Source organism: Humulus lupulus, chromosome 1 (assembly GCF_963169125.1).
Source record: "Humulus lupulus chromosome 1, drHumLupu1.1, whole genome shotgun sequence".
Taxonomy (NCBI): Eukaryota; Viridiplantae; Streptophyta; class Magnoliopsida; order Rosales; family Cannabaceae; genus Humulus; species Humulus lupulus.
In genome coordinates this window covers 186,154,275-186,168,524 of record NC_084793.1, presented here as the reverse complement: position 1 = coordinate 186,168,524, position 14,250 = coordinate 186,154,275, and positions in this window count along the sequence as shown.

Below are 14,250 nucleotides of genomic sequence, written 5' to 3'. Positions count from 1 at the left end.
GGCGCGCGCTGGGGAAATGCAGCCTCGCATAGCGAGGCCCTTACGCCCTTGGCAGGCGCGCACGGGGGAAGGGCAGTCTCGCATAGCGAGGCCCTTATGGCCTTGGCAGGCGCTCACGGGGGAAGGGGCAGCCTCACAGAGCGAGGCCCTTGTGGCCTTGGCAGATGTGCGCGAGTGAAGGGCTCTTCTGGGCATTTTTGCTAAGGCCTCCTATGAGACATGTATCTCGCGTGGGGCAAGATATTGGGCTGCTTTGCCCGAGGCTAATGAGGGTAACCCTCAATTTTTCTCTTGAGTGTTGACTATGGCTCTGGTCAATTTTTGGCATTCACAAGTACTTTCTTCTAATCTTTACATCATTTAATTTAAATGTGCTTAGATTCATAAGAAACACTTTGTATTTTTGAGGAATTTTTATCTAAATCTTCTTGCTCTGTTGTATCCTGAACAAAAATAATTTGACCTTCTTGAATCAAGATTTCTCTATAAAAATCCTTAGTCTAGACGATTTCCAGGGATGTCAAACCCTAGGCCGACCACTCAATGGTCCTGGAGATTTCTGGGACTCCAAACCTAGTGCCTGCGATTTCCAGGGATAGGCCCAGGTTTGGGCCGAGCACCTCATTGGCATGGGTCGACCACCTCCTTGGCATGGGCTGAGTACCTCCTTGGCATGGGTCGAGTACTCCCTTAGAGCTTCATAGGTCAAGCACTCCCTTTTCTTCCTTAGGCAATTTCCAGGGATAGGCCCAGGTTTGGGTCGAGCACCTCCTTGGCATGGGTCGAGTGCCTCCTTGGCATGGGCTGAGTACTCCCTTAGATTCATAGGCCGAGCACTCCTTTTCCTCCCCTTGGGCGATTTCCAGGCTTATAATTAGGGCTAGGCCGACCACCTTAGGGGTCCATGGGCCGAGTACCTCTTGCCTTAAACATTTTTTAGGGATTCAGGGTGGTCGGCCCAAACACAAGCTGGCCACCTAGGATCCTAAAAATAAATATTCTGGAGAATTAAACAGTCCTCAGGCACCTTTCTCGAGCTTATTTCCTTGTGGTGATCGGCCTATGCTTATGCTCACTGGGCCAACCCCCTATATAGAATCTTGTTCTTGATTTCTTCATTTTGACTCTTTAGTTCATGAACATACCCCCAACTGTTGGCATCATTATGCTCATTTACTAACTTCAATCTTTATTTTTCTTCTGTTGCAGATGTCCAGCTGCTCTTCATCAGACAAGTCAGTAAGTGAGCGCACTCCCCAGGAGTTTTTGGAAAGGTTGAAAAGGATTCTCCCTCATTCTGCTTTATACTTATTCAGTGAAGAAGATTTCTTAAAGAGGTACTATCCAATGGCGAGAGTGAAACAGACAACCTGGCAACCCTCTAAAGATGATCCTCAGATTTCCAGGCATATCACTTAAGGCTCCTCGCCGGGCTCTTCTCAGATTACTTCTCAGCACAGTACGCCCTGCGGCTCCCAAGGCATCCAAGGCACACCTCAGCGGAGTCATTCTTCTCAGCAGGATAGGTCAAGTCAGCAAGAACCATTGCAACACCCTTTGCACCGAGATATTAGTATGGTTCCCCATCGATCTTCTTCTTGGCAAGATTATACCGAGGGCTCACGTTGCCATACTGCTCATCATGAGGAGCATCCCATTCACAGATTCTTTCCTAAGGTAGTTCGCCCTCCTTCCAAGAGAAAAATAGTCTCGCCAGCTGAGCAGCAGAAGAAGAGACGACAAAAGGAGTTCCATTTATAAGATTCTGGGGACACCTTCGCCAGTGAGATCATATGGAAACCGGTTGAGAAGCCTCACCTTGCTGATTATGAGGTTGTTTGGTTCAAGGGGGTGGCCACTGACATGACTGAGGAGAAGGTAAAGAACATGAGGAAGACCTTTGACCTCTCTAGGGTTTCCATCACTATCCCTGGTTCAGATGACAAAGATGAGGACCCCCATCTGGGTATGTGCGCTTGGACACGCTCTTCCATTAGGTCTGGGGCTCTACTTTCTCTTCATCCGTACTTCCGAAGTGTAGCAGACTATTTTGGTATTAGTCCTTCTCAACTGGCTCCTAATGCGATCTTGGCCTTGTCTGCATTGTACATCATCTATCACCGCAGAAAATGGGCTGCCTCAGTGCCTCATGAGATCCACTATCTATTTGACCTGAAGACAAACCCTTCTTAGCACAACTTGGGATATTTCCACTTCCACCATTTTATGAGCAAGGGAACCAACACTTTCTTAGAAGAGATCTCTGGAAATAGTAAGGCATTTAGATATGCCAACAACTATTTCTTTACTATGGACGCAGAGGCCAACTACTCCAAGTTTAAGCACGTTGGGCCCTTTTATAGACCACTCCTGACCTAGGACATGATCGCTAGGGCCAAGGCACTGATTTCCATGACCTCTGAGGAGAAGAATGTCAAGACCATCATTACTCTAGAGAACCCTAGGAAGGTGGGGTTGTTTCCTCAGATGTTCCGGATGATGATGGTTTCGAGCCCGTGATAGCCATAGACTCCCCGGGACCCATTCATGTCGAGGATGTATCCTCTTCGCCAGTATTAGCCGGACATGAGGGTGATGAGGTGGGTGCATTTACTGCGTACTCATCGCTTGCTTTGGATGACTTTGATGAGGCTGCGTTCGAACTCAAATCACATTCAAAAGGTTTGACACTTTATCACTTTTATTTTATGGTTCATCGGCACTTAATATCCTTCTAACATTTGATCTTTTTTTGCAGGCTTAGACATGTTCAGTTTTGTCCATACCCAGCAGAGGTCGACTCCCACCAAGGCCAGTACTTCTATTCGAGTGGCCGATACAAAAGGGCCAGGGTTGAGGCTGAGTCGTTCATGGAGGTTCCTCTTGAGGTGTCTCCTCTGACTCCTTTGGCATCTAGTCCAATTTTTTTGGCGTCTAGCCCTGTCGTAGAGGTAGAGCCTTCTTCGTCTACACCAATTCCTCCCACTTTCAATGATGCGGGTGCTTCTTGCTCTGCGCCCATTACTATATCTGAGCCACATCAGTCTGCTATACAGAACATAAGCGCCCTCATGGACCGAGCATCGTATCTGGAGCAAACAATAACAACCTTTAATGGGATCAAGAATGAGGACCTGAACACCATTCTCACGAAGTCACTCTTAGACATTCAGAGTGTGAGTCCTTTACAGTTTCCTTCTTTTCTATTTAGCTTGTGTTCTGACGTTTATCTAACACTTGTATGTTTTTTGCAGGCATTGATGCTGGTCTCTCATGTCCGTGATAGGTCTTTAGAGTATACTTCTATGCTTTCCAACCTTCATTCTGAGCTTGAAGCTGTCCGCCAAGATATACTGGACCTTAGGCGCATTCTTGGCTCTAGGGATGCTGACATTGCCTCAAAGGATGAAGAGATCAACACCCTCCGCAGTACCGTGGAGCTCAAACAGAAGGAAGTGGCCGAGTTTACTCTCAAGATAACCCAGAAGGAGGGGGAACTTGTTGTTCAACACCAACAGTCTGAAGTGGAGAAAGAAAAGTTGATTGCCGACAAGGACCAATTGCGAAAGGATTCTCTTGTCGAGAAGGAGCGAGAGGTCAAAGCTGCTCGGGACAAGGCTTGAGAGGAGTATTTAGAGATAGCCTTCTCTTGCTTCTACTTGATCTAGAAGTCCAACAAAGATTTGAATTTGGATTTCCTTCCCAATAAGGCACGAGCGAAGGAGCTTAGGAAGTGTCTAGCTCGTGAAGCTGCTGAGGCTCAGGGTAGTCTTTTAGATGATACTCCTCGCCCTAGTTAGTCTTCTTGGTCTTTTATTCTGCTTTTCATCTCATGCCATTGGTGGGGCACGTTGTACTTGACAATTTTTACATATGACATTTTATGCCTTTATGATTTTTTTTATGAGTACTCAGTGTATTGATTGAATTTTTTTATTTCCAATGCTTACTAAGTATATCAACTCACAACCCTCATTAGTTCAGGTATCAGTATACTCTGAACACATGTATTTTGCGTGCCATACTAACTTTACTCTTTTACGTTTTTCATGCTAACAACCATGCTAATGTGAGTAGTATAGTACTTCACCAAGTACCATGACCAAAATGGTCAGGTTGACCACCACATGGGTGATAGGCCAACCACCCTATAGGGTTGATGGACTGGCTGACCACCCCATAAGGAACATGGCTAGGAATCTCCCTACCAATGCCTTTTTTGTTTTTGATTTTTGCACTTTCGAAACATATGTTGAACAAATGTCCTAGAAAATCTTGAGCTTGCTTAGTACTTAAGGTCACGCCCTCATTGCTCGTGTATAACCCGATCGGTATGTACTATATGCTCCCTAAGTGATCATGGGTTTAAAAGCCTTGGTCACTTGCTACTTGACCATGCCTTGCCTCGATCATTTAGACACATAGTACTATCATTTTCATCCAATGATGCAAGCAGCAAATGCTTGTCCCTCATTGGTAGTCGGGTGATGGTTTCATACTCAGTAGTAATGATACCTATACAGATGCAGATTGTGTAGCAAGTGTCAATCACGATCTACGTAATCTCTCGTGTACTTGTTATAATGATTGTAGATAGAAATGTCTAAGTTGGACCAATCGGGTCTAGATGGGCTAATCGAGCCTGTAACGAGTCTTAGATCAAATTATCGATTGATCCCTCAAGGACTAAATTCAATTATGATTCGATAATGGTGACTGGTCCTTGGACCAGTCTCTTGTTTTTTTATCATATGGGCCGATAGGTTCCTCAAGAACCAAGATCGAATGTGATCAAATAAGTTGGCTACAAGGTCCTCGGACCAGTCTCCCATTTGGATCTTATGGGTTGATAGGCTACTCAAGAACAAAGATCCAACATGATCCACTAATTTGGTGACAAGGTCCTAGGACCTATCCCATTTGTTGATCGTGTGGGTCCATAGGTTCCTCAAGAACCAAGATCGAACATGATCAAATAGTTGGCGACAAGGTCCTCGGACCTGTCTCTTGTTTGGATCGTATGGGTCGATAGGCTCCTCAAGAACCAAGATCAAACATGATCCCTTAATTTGGCGACAAGGTCCTAGGATCGTATCTCAAGTGGATCGTATGGTTCGATAGGCTCCTCAAGAACCAAGATTGAACATGATCAAATCGTTGGGCGACAAGGTCCTAGGACCTATCTCTTGTTTGGATCGTATGGATTGATAGGCTCCTCAAGAACCAGAATCGAACATGATCCGATGTTTGGGCGACAAGGTCCTAGGACCTGTCTCTTGTTTGGATCGTATGGGTCGATAGGCTCCTCAAGAACCAGAATCGAACATGACCTGATGGGGTTGACAGGTCCCTAGGACAAGTCCCTTATTGAAAGAAATTTAAAGAACTATAGAAACTTTAGAAATTAAATTCATTCATTGGAGCACAATGGTTGTTACATAGATAATTTGTAAATACTACATTTGCAAATTAAAACTTGTGTTGCTGCTGAACAGTCTTCACTGATAGTACCGGCGGAGGTGTTTTCCATTCCAATAGTTTTTTATTAGTTCTCCATTCAGTCGAGATATCTTGTACATCACTGGTGGGATCACCTCCTCCATAAGGTATGGCCCTTCCCAGTTAGGTCCTAGTACCCCTGCCGTAGTGTCCTTAGTGTTTAAGAACACCCTCATGAGTACTAATTCCCTAACCTAGAATTTTCGATCTTTCATTCTGGAGTTGAAGTATATGGCCACTTTTTGTTGATGTGCTGCTACTCTAAGACTTGCCTTTTCTCATCTTTCTTTGATTAAATTGAGCGAGTCTTCTAGTAGTTGATGGTTCCTCCTCTGATCATATGTCTCCCGTCTATGCGATGGGGGAGTGAGTTCAACTGGAAACATGGCTTCATGTCCAAACGCCAAAGAGAATGGCGTATGTCCTATCGTCGTTCGCACCATCGTTTGATGTGACCATAAGACCTTAGGAAGTAATTCTGGCCAGGCTCATTTGGTTTGTTCAAGGCATTTCTTTAGAGGGTCTTTGATAGTCTTGTTCACTGCTTCTACTTGGCTATTAGCTTGGGGGTGTGCTACCGAGGAAAATCTCTTTGTGATTCCACGCCTCATACAAAATTTGGCGAACATATCATTGTCGAATTGAGTCCCATTGTCCGAGACTATCTTCCTCGGTAGGCCAAATCGACATATGATATTCTTCACCACAAAGTCTAAGACTTTCTTCGAGGTTATGGTGGCGAGCAGTTCTGCTTCAGTCCATTTGGTGAAGTAGTCCACAGCTACAACAACAAATTGGACTCATCCCCTTCCCGTGGGTAGCTTTCTGATTAGGTTGATCCCCCATATAGCAAAGGGCCAAGGGCTCTGCATTTGTGTTAATTCGTTAGGTGCCACTCGGGGTATCTTGGAGAACATCTGACACTTGTGGCATCTTCTGACATACACCATCGAGTCTTCATTCATCGTCGACCAAAAGTATCCTTGTCTTAGGATTTTCTTTGATAGGCTCTGCCCCCTAGCGTGATCTCCACAAAACCCTTCGTGTACCTCGATCATTAACAGCTTTGACTGGTCGGGAGTAACGCACCTTAGTAGTGGTAGGGAGTACCCCCGTCGGTACAGTACCCCTTCGACTATCATATACCGTGCAGCTTGTCTTACCAACTTCCTTGCTTTTATTCGATCGTTGGGTACTACTCCTTAGTTGAGATAGTTAATAATAGGGGTCATCCATGTATCTCCTAACTCAATAGGTAGTGCCTCCTGCTCGGTTATGCTTCTTTCTGCCAAGTATTCGATGGGAACGATATTTAAGATGTCTGCGTCTTTGGCACTAGAAAGTTTGGCTGAGGAATCAGCATTGGCATTATGCTCTCTTGGGACTTGTGTAATTGAGTATCTCTTGAACTGCGCCAACAAGTCCTTCACCTTGTTCAGGTACTGCACCATCCTAAGTCCCTTGGCTTGATACTCCCCTAGTACTTGGTACACCACTAGCTAGGAATCGTTGAATATCTCCAGAGACTATGCATATAGATCTTGAGACAAGCGTAATCTAGCTAATAATGCCTCGTACTCAACCTCGTTGTTTGAAGCGTTGAATCCAAATCTGAGAGCGCAATGGATTCGATGATTCTCCGGAGTGATCAGTATGATTCCTATGCCTAAGTTATGTTCATTGGATGCTCCATCAACTTATAGCTTCCATACAGGAGTATATCCTTCCTTCTTGGTATCTCCATTCTCCGACTGGTAGGAATGGTCTTCAAGGTTGGTGCCTTCGACTATGAAGTCTTCCAATGCTTATCCTTTTATCAACGTCCTCGAATGATAAGTGATATCAAACTGTCCTACTTCCACTACCCACTTGAGTAACCATCCCGAGGCCTCTGGTTTCTGAAGAACATATCTCAGTGGTTGATCGGTCAGGACTCGAATCGAATGAGCTTGGAAATATGGACGCAGCTTTTGAGAGGCGATTACTAAATAATAGGCTAGTTTTTCAAGAGGGGGATACGTAGACTCCGCACCTACTAGTCTTTTACTGATATAGTATACAGGGTGTTGTACCCTGTTCTCTTCCTTTATCAATGCAGCACTGATTGCATGCTCGGTGATTGCCAAATAGATGAATAATACTTCACCATATATTGGCTTCGCTAGGATGGGAGATTGGGTGAGGTGTTCTTTCAGGGCTTGGAAAGCCTTCTCACAGCCCTCGGTCCATTTTATCTTCTTGTTGGCCCTCAGTAAGTTAAAGAAAGGGACACACTTATCCGTAGACTTTGATATGAACCTACTGTGGGCAGCTACTCAACCGGTTAAGCTTTGCACTTTTTTTATTGTGGTAGGTGACTTCATGTCGATCAATGCTTTGATCTTCTTGGGGTTAGCCTTGATTCCACGTGAATTGACTATGTATCTGAGAAACTTACCAGAACTAACTCCAAACGAGCACTTAAGAGGGTTTAGCTTCATTCTATACTTTCTAAGTATTGCAAAGCATTCCTCCAAGTCTTGAACATGCCCTCCAGTTTCTTTGGACCTGACCAACATGTCATCGACGTATACCTCCATATTTTTGCTGATCAAGTCTCAAAACATGCCATTCACTAAACGTTGGTAGGTGGCTCCTGCATTCTTCAAGCCGAATGGCATCACCTTATAATAGTACAATCCATTGTCTGTCCGGAAGCTGGTATGTTCCTCATCGGGAGGGTGCATACTTATTTGATTATACCCGGAATACGTATCCATGAATGAGAGTATTTCATGTCTTGCCGTTGCATCGACCAGTTGGTCTATTCTGGGTAATGGGAAGCAGTAATTGGGGCAGGCCTTGTTCAGATCTGTGAAGTCTACGCAGGTCCTCCACTTCCCGTTTGGTTTTGGGACCAACACGGGGTTTGATACCCAATCAGGGTAGTAGGCCTCCCTTATAAAACTGTTTTCCCTGAGCCGCTTGACCTCTTCCTTCAGGGGTTGAGATCGGTCTTTGTCAAGAAGTCTCCTTTTTTGTTGCACTGGTGGGTAGTTCTTGTCTACATTGAGGGTATGACTTATTACGAATGGAGAAATTCCAACCATGTCCTTATGTGACCAGGAAAAGACATCATGGTTTTTCTTCAAAAATTCCACCAATCGTGCTTTAATTTCTACCTTTAACTCCTTGCCGACATTGATTACTATAGTCGAGTCCTCCTCATCAAGTAGGACTTTGTCAAGATCTTCGACTGGTCCTACCCCCATGACGTCATCCCCAAAGCGAGGATCAATGTCGTTTCCCTCGCTTTGGGAAACTTGCTATAATAACAAATCTTTGTTAAAAGGATCCCTCGGCTCTAGTAGAATGTTTCTCTCAACATCAACTTCCATGCTAACAACTTCATCGGTTCCTTCACCCTCTTCGCAGTAGGTTACTATCATATTGTTTACGTGTGATCCTTTCTTTTCCTTGACTACTGACGCATTATAGCATTCTTGTGCTTCCCTTTGGCTACCCTGTACGCATCCTTGCCCTGCTCTGGTGGGGAACTTCAAAGATAGATGCCAGATAGATACTGTTGCGTGTAATTCCATCAGGAGGGGTCTTCCGAGTACTACATTGTAAGCCGATGACCAATCTACCACACGGAACTCTGTCATCATAGTCTCATGCCTGGGGGCATCCCCCACCATGACCGGTAGTTTGATAGTTCCTTCTAATGCTAGGCATTCTCCCGTGAACCCATATATCACTTGGGAACAGAGTGTCAAGTCCTTGACCGTGAGCTTCATCTTTTCGAGGGATGATTTGTAGATGATATCTATTGAGCATCCCGTATCCACCAAGCATCTCTTTACTCGGGCATTGGCGATTTGAATGGTAAGGACCAGAGGGTCATTTTGGGGGTACCTCATGTGTCTGGAATCATCTTCTGTAAAAGTGAGAGTTTCACTTTCATACTTTGGATTCTTTGGAGACTGCTCCTCGACTGCCATACACTTGGAAGACTCCCCTACCCCATGTCTAAGGGTCCTTGCATATCACTTACGAGCATTGTTAATGTTGCCTGCTATGTGGGTGTCCTCCACATATGGTATCCACTGTGAAATCTACAGCTTCCGGCTCAAGTGGTGGACTCCTCTGCCTGGATTCTCGCTTGGGGTCTCGGTCTTGCCTCGGTACCTTGAGAGTTTTTCAGATCGGAGAAGAAACTCTATCTCATCCTTCAATTGTTTGCACTCGTTTGTGTCGTGCCCATAATCATTAAGGAAACAACAAAACTTATTCTTGTCCTTATTTCCTTCTAAGCGCAAGGGTGGTGGCTTTTGCTATGGTATCTCCTGGTATGTTACCAAGTAAATCTCAGCCCTTGATGTTGTGAGGATAGTATAATTGGTGTACCTGGGCTTGTAGGGTTGATGCTTAGCTTGTTTGTCAGGGGTGCCGACTTAGCTTTCTTCTCTCCACCCTACTCAGCCCCTGAGGTATTCCTCTTCTTACCGTTGCTCCCACTGCCGCCCTGAGGGTTTGCACCACTTTTATCCGCCTTGACAGTGTTCGGATGGTTTATGCCTTTTTCTTCCTTCATGATACCATCATCTAGCTTCATGTATTTGTCAGCTCGGTCTAAGAACTCTTGCAAGGTGTTGATAGAGTTCTTTTGTATACTATCCCGCAAGGGACTACGATAAATTATTCCTGCTGAGATGGCAACAAACTTTCCTTCATCTCCTGCCATGGCTGCTAGGTTTTCCTCTCTCATGAATCTTTGAATGTAGTCTTTCAGGGATTCATCTTTCCCTAGCTTGATGTCAGCTAACTAATTGGCATAAACTAGTTGAATCTGCCTGGCACTAAAGACCTTGCAGAATTCCTTCTTGAACTATTCCCCGGAAGTGATGGATCTAGGTTTGAACTTCCAATACCATTCCTGAGCTGAGTTAGAGAGAGTGGTAGGGAATATCCTACACCTATAATCATGTTCCACACCGAGTAACTCAATCTGATCCTCGAATTTCCCAATTTGTCGTACCGGGTCCTCCTTCCCAGTGTACGTAGGAAGTTTCCGGGTCTTGTATTTCGGTGGTGGTTGGGCAGCTTGGATCTTGGCATTGAAAGGGCTCCCACTTCTATGAGCCAACTCGATATCTGAAGGTTTCTTTGTTAGACCCTGAACAACCATAACGAGTTCATCTATTTAAGCCTGCACTGCTGGTGGGATCGCTGCTCCAGGTGGGGTGGATATCCCTGGTACCTCCTCCTGAGCACTGGTCCTCCTTTTGATGACCTCCCTGAAATCCTGAGGTCATGCATCTTTCCCTAGCCTATCGAACACAGTACTTATGTTATTCATCGGTTCCTTTCCCTTGTGAGACTGAGGGTGTAGGGGCGGTAGGTCCGCCTTGCCCCTGTCAATGTGACCCTGCCCTCGAGCCTCTCCTCCTACATCACTTTGAGATTTGGAGCAGCCATTTCCATTCCTGGCACGCCTCTTAAATGTTTGATCCTCATCTCCGGCGTTGTTTCGTCGATCCCCCTAGGAGGGGGCCTTCGGGTTGGTAAAAATCCTACTACTAGATGGAGTGTTATTCTTCTTAGTCATGGAGGAGGCAATCTTGGACTGTGCCTCTTCATCCTGTGAAAGGGGTTCTGAGAGTGTCCTTGGGGTCCTACTCCTCTCCTGGGACTCTCTATTATTGTGGTCTCGCATTCCTGCTGCTTTGGCCTGAGCTCCCTCACCGCCTGAGTAGCAGCTTTAGCGTTAGCTCGGGCTAACTGAGTAGCGGCCTCTAAGGCCACAGCGGCCTCCTGGTGCCTCCAGTCAGCCTCCTGCTTCCTCTGGATCATCCTTTAGACCTACTCATCGATCTCCCATCGTTGTCGTCCCATAGTCGCCCTCTCAAGGGAAATTTCTGCAGCAAAGGCCTCCTGCCTCGCCAAAAATTGTGCTATCTCCTCCAAGTGAGTGTCCTGTGGATCTTCTACATCAGGTTGATCTCCAACCTCCACCAGAGGTTCATTAATGGGATCTATGGGATCCTGGGTGGAGAAATCCCTGGGAATAGTCTTCTTGGTCTGACTGGGTTTTAGAGGCATCGTAAAAATGATGAAAGTGTGTTTCTTGATTTCATACTCTCAATGAAAGCAACAAAATGTTGACCTGTGAAATTGGCCAACAGTCGTATGTACAGTATACAACACCTTTTGAATGAAATAAATGATAGAGTACGATTATCTTAAATAAACACACAGAAATTTTATAGTGGTTCAGCCCTGTTCAGATGAACAGTAATAACCTAATCCACTTAGCTTTTAGTATTAAGTCACTTGACAATTACAATTACGAACTGGTGAGTTCACTCGTCAGTAAGATTTTTCTCTTCAAATTCCAAAGAAAGAGATCAGATCCAGAAAAGAGAATCCCCCCCCCCCCCCCCCCAAAAAAAAAAAAGTCCATTTAAATGAAGCCCTGGGTCCTTTATTTATAGTACCCAGGGGCTCTTACATGACCAGCCATACTGGGATCTTGGTTTGGCACATGATTATCACGTAGTGGAGATACATGTCCACCTCCCCATGATCATGAGATCATGGGTCTTCTCGTTGTTTCTTTAGATCATGGTAGACAATGCACGATTGAAACTTCTAGGAAAATGTTAAGTCTTTGTCGGTATATGAGACTTAGGTGCTAGGCCCGACGACTAAAGCTTGGGTGCTGGACCTGTGACCTTCTGGGTGCTGAACCTGTTGATCCTCTAGGTGATGGACCTATTGATCCTCTGGGTGCTAGGCCTGTTGATCTTCAGGGTGCTAGGCCTACTGATCTCAGTTTGAACGAGAGTGATTATTTCTCAGTGAGGTGTACTTGGGGGTTTAGGCCGACCACCCCATGAAAGATAGGGTGGGCCGACCACCCAGGAGGCTCTTGGGCCTGCTTAGGCCGACCACCCTAGGGGTTGAGGTCAAGTCGACCACCCCTAGGATTCCTTGGGCATATTGGGGCCAACTACCCTAGGGCTTGGGGTCAGGACGACCACCCCTGTGGTAGGGGTCAGGCCTACCACTTTTAGGCCTTTGGGCCTGCTTAGGCCGACCACCCCTAGGGGTAGGGTTCAGACCGACCACCCCTAGGGGGTTTAGGCTTGGTCGACTTTCCTAGGTTTTGGACTTATCTGTTTTGCCCGTCGGTCTTTTCTCAATACTTTGTCATTTTTCCTTGACTGTTGATGTTACGTGTCTCATTCTCATTTTCCACGTCATCTTCGTATTTTTTAGGGATAACACTTAATTCCTTTATTAGTGTGTCAGGAGGGAAATAATTGACTTAATTGAATTATAACGTGATTAAATATGATATATGTGTATCAGTATGTGATTACTTGAATTAAATGATTATATGAATAGATATGCATGTTTAGGAGAATTAAATATGCAAGTGGGCCCTTTCTTGTAGGGGAGTGCCCCAGCGCTGGAAGTGGGCGCCCCAGCGCTATGTAGGGGAGGCCCTAAGGGGGCTCTCTGACTTGGTTGGCGCCCCAGCGCTACCCTTGGGCGCCCCAAGGCTATGTAGGGGAATCCCTATGGGGGCTGTTTGACTTGGATGGCGCCCCAGCTTTATCCTTGGTGCCCCATCGCATGACCAGTCTCATCAAAACCCACTTTTTGAGCTTGGGAAGGCTTGGGGGCTCGGGGGATGGTTCCACCACCAAGTTGGGTGGGATTGGAAGTTTCGAGAGCATGAGAATTGTCCCGGAGTTTATTTTTGGGGATTGACTCTTAATGAGGTTATTATTTATGGTTGTGACCAGGTTACCGCTAGGGCTCAGGACAGGATCATGCTCGAGGGTCGTTTATGTTTAACACATGTTTGGACCAAAGGTGAGAAAAAATTGTGTGCCCGTAGAGGAGGGCATGGCCCGATTATTTATGTTTAATGTTGTGTGTGAATATTTGTAGTTGTTATGCTATGTTTTTATAATTACGATAGATCAGCGATGGTCGGGATCGACGATAAGCATGATGAATGGAGGTCAAATGACAACATGCAAGTTGAATGCAGGCTACCATGGCATGGCAATCTAGGGTGCTGTGCTCACTCATTCGGTGAAGACCGCGAACCCAGTGCCTGGTAAAGCACCTTGGTCAGCATAGGTCATTATGTGAATAGTCTGTTATCTGTTTAAAGTTGTGCATTTACTTGATTGAATTGTCATATGCTATGTGTTGAGTTTTCTTGTTAGGCCTTGTCTCACGGGTCCTCTATGGTGCAAGCAAGGGCAAATGAAAGCCTGACTAAGCATGAGTTGGAGGGCATGGAGCGGCGCGTACATGTTCGGCCTACCTGGCCGCCACGGCTGGGGTTGTTTTGAGGGACATGTTATAGACATTTGACTTTGTCGCTTAGGTCGATTATACCTTAACTTTTGAATTGTAAATACATTTTGAAACATTATATGGGGTCCCAGTGTATCACCTTTATAACTTTAACGAATATCCAAACCTTTTATACTTCATTTTCATTAAATGAGTCTTTATCCCGATTTAATCACACTTTTTAGTCAAAAACCTCGATTAGCGAGCTAATGGCACATTTTGAAATCACATGGTCATGACTCTAAGGTAGTAGGGCGTTACACCTAGTGACCAAAAGAGAAAGAGTGTGTAATGCCCTACTACATTAGAGTCGTTACCATGTGATTGTAAAATGTGCCATTAGCTCGCTAATCAAGGTTTTTGACTGAAAAGTGTGATTAAATCGGTATA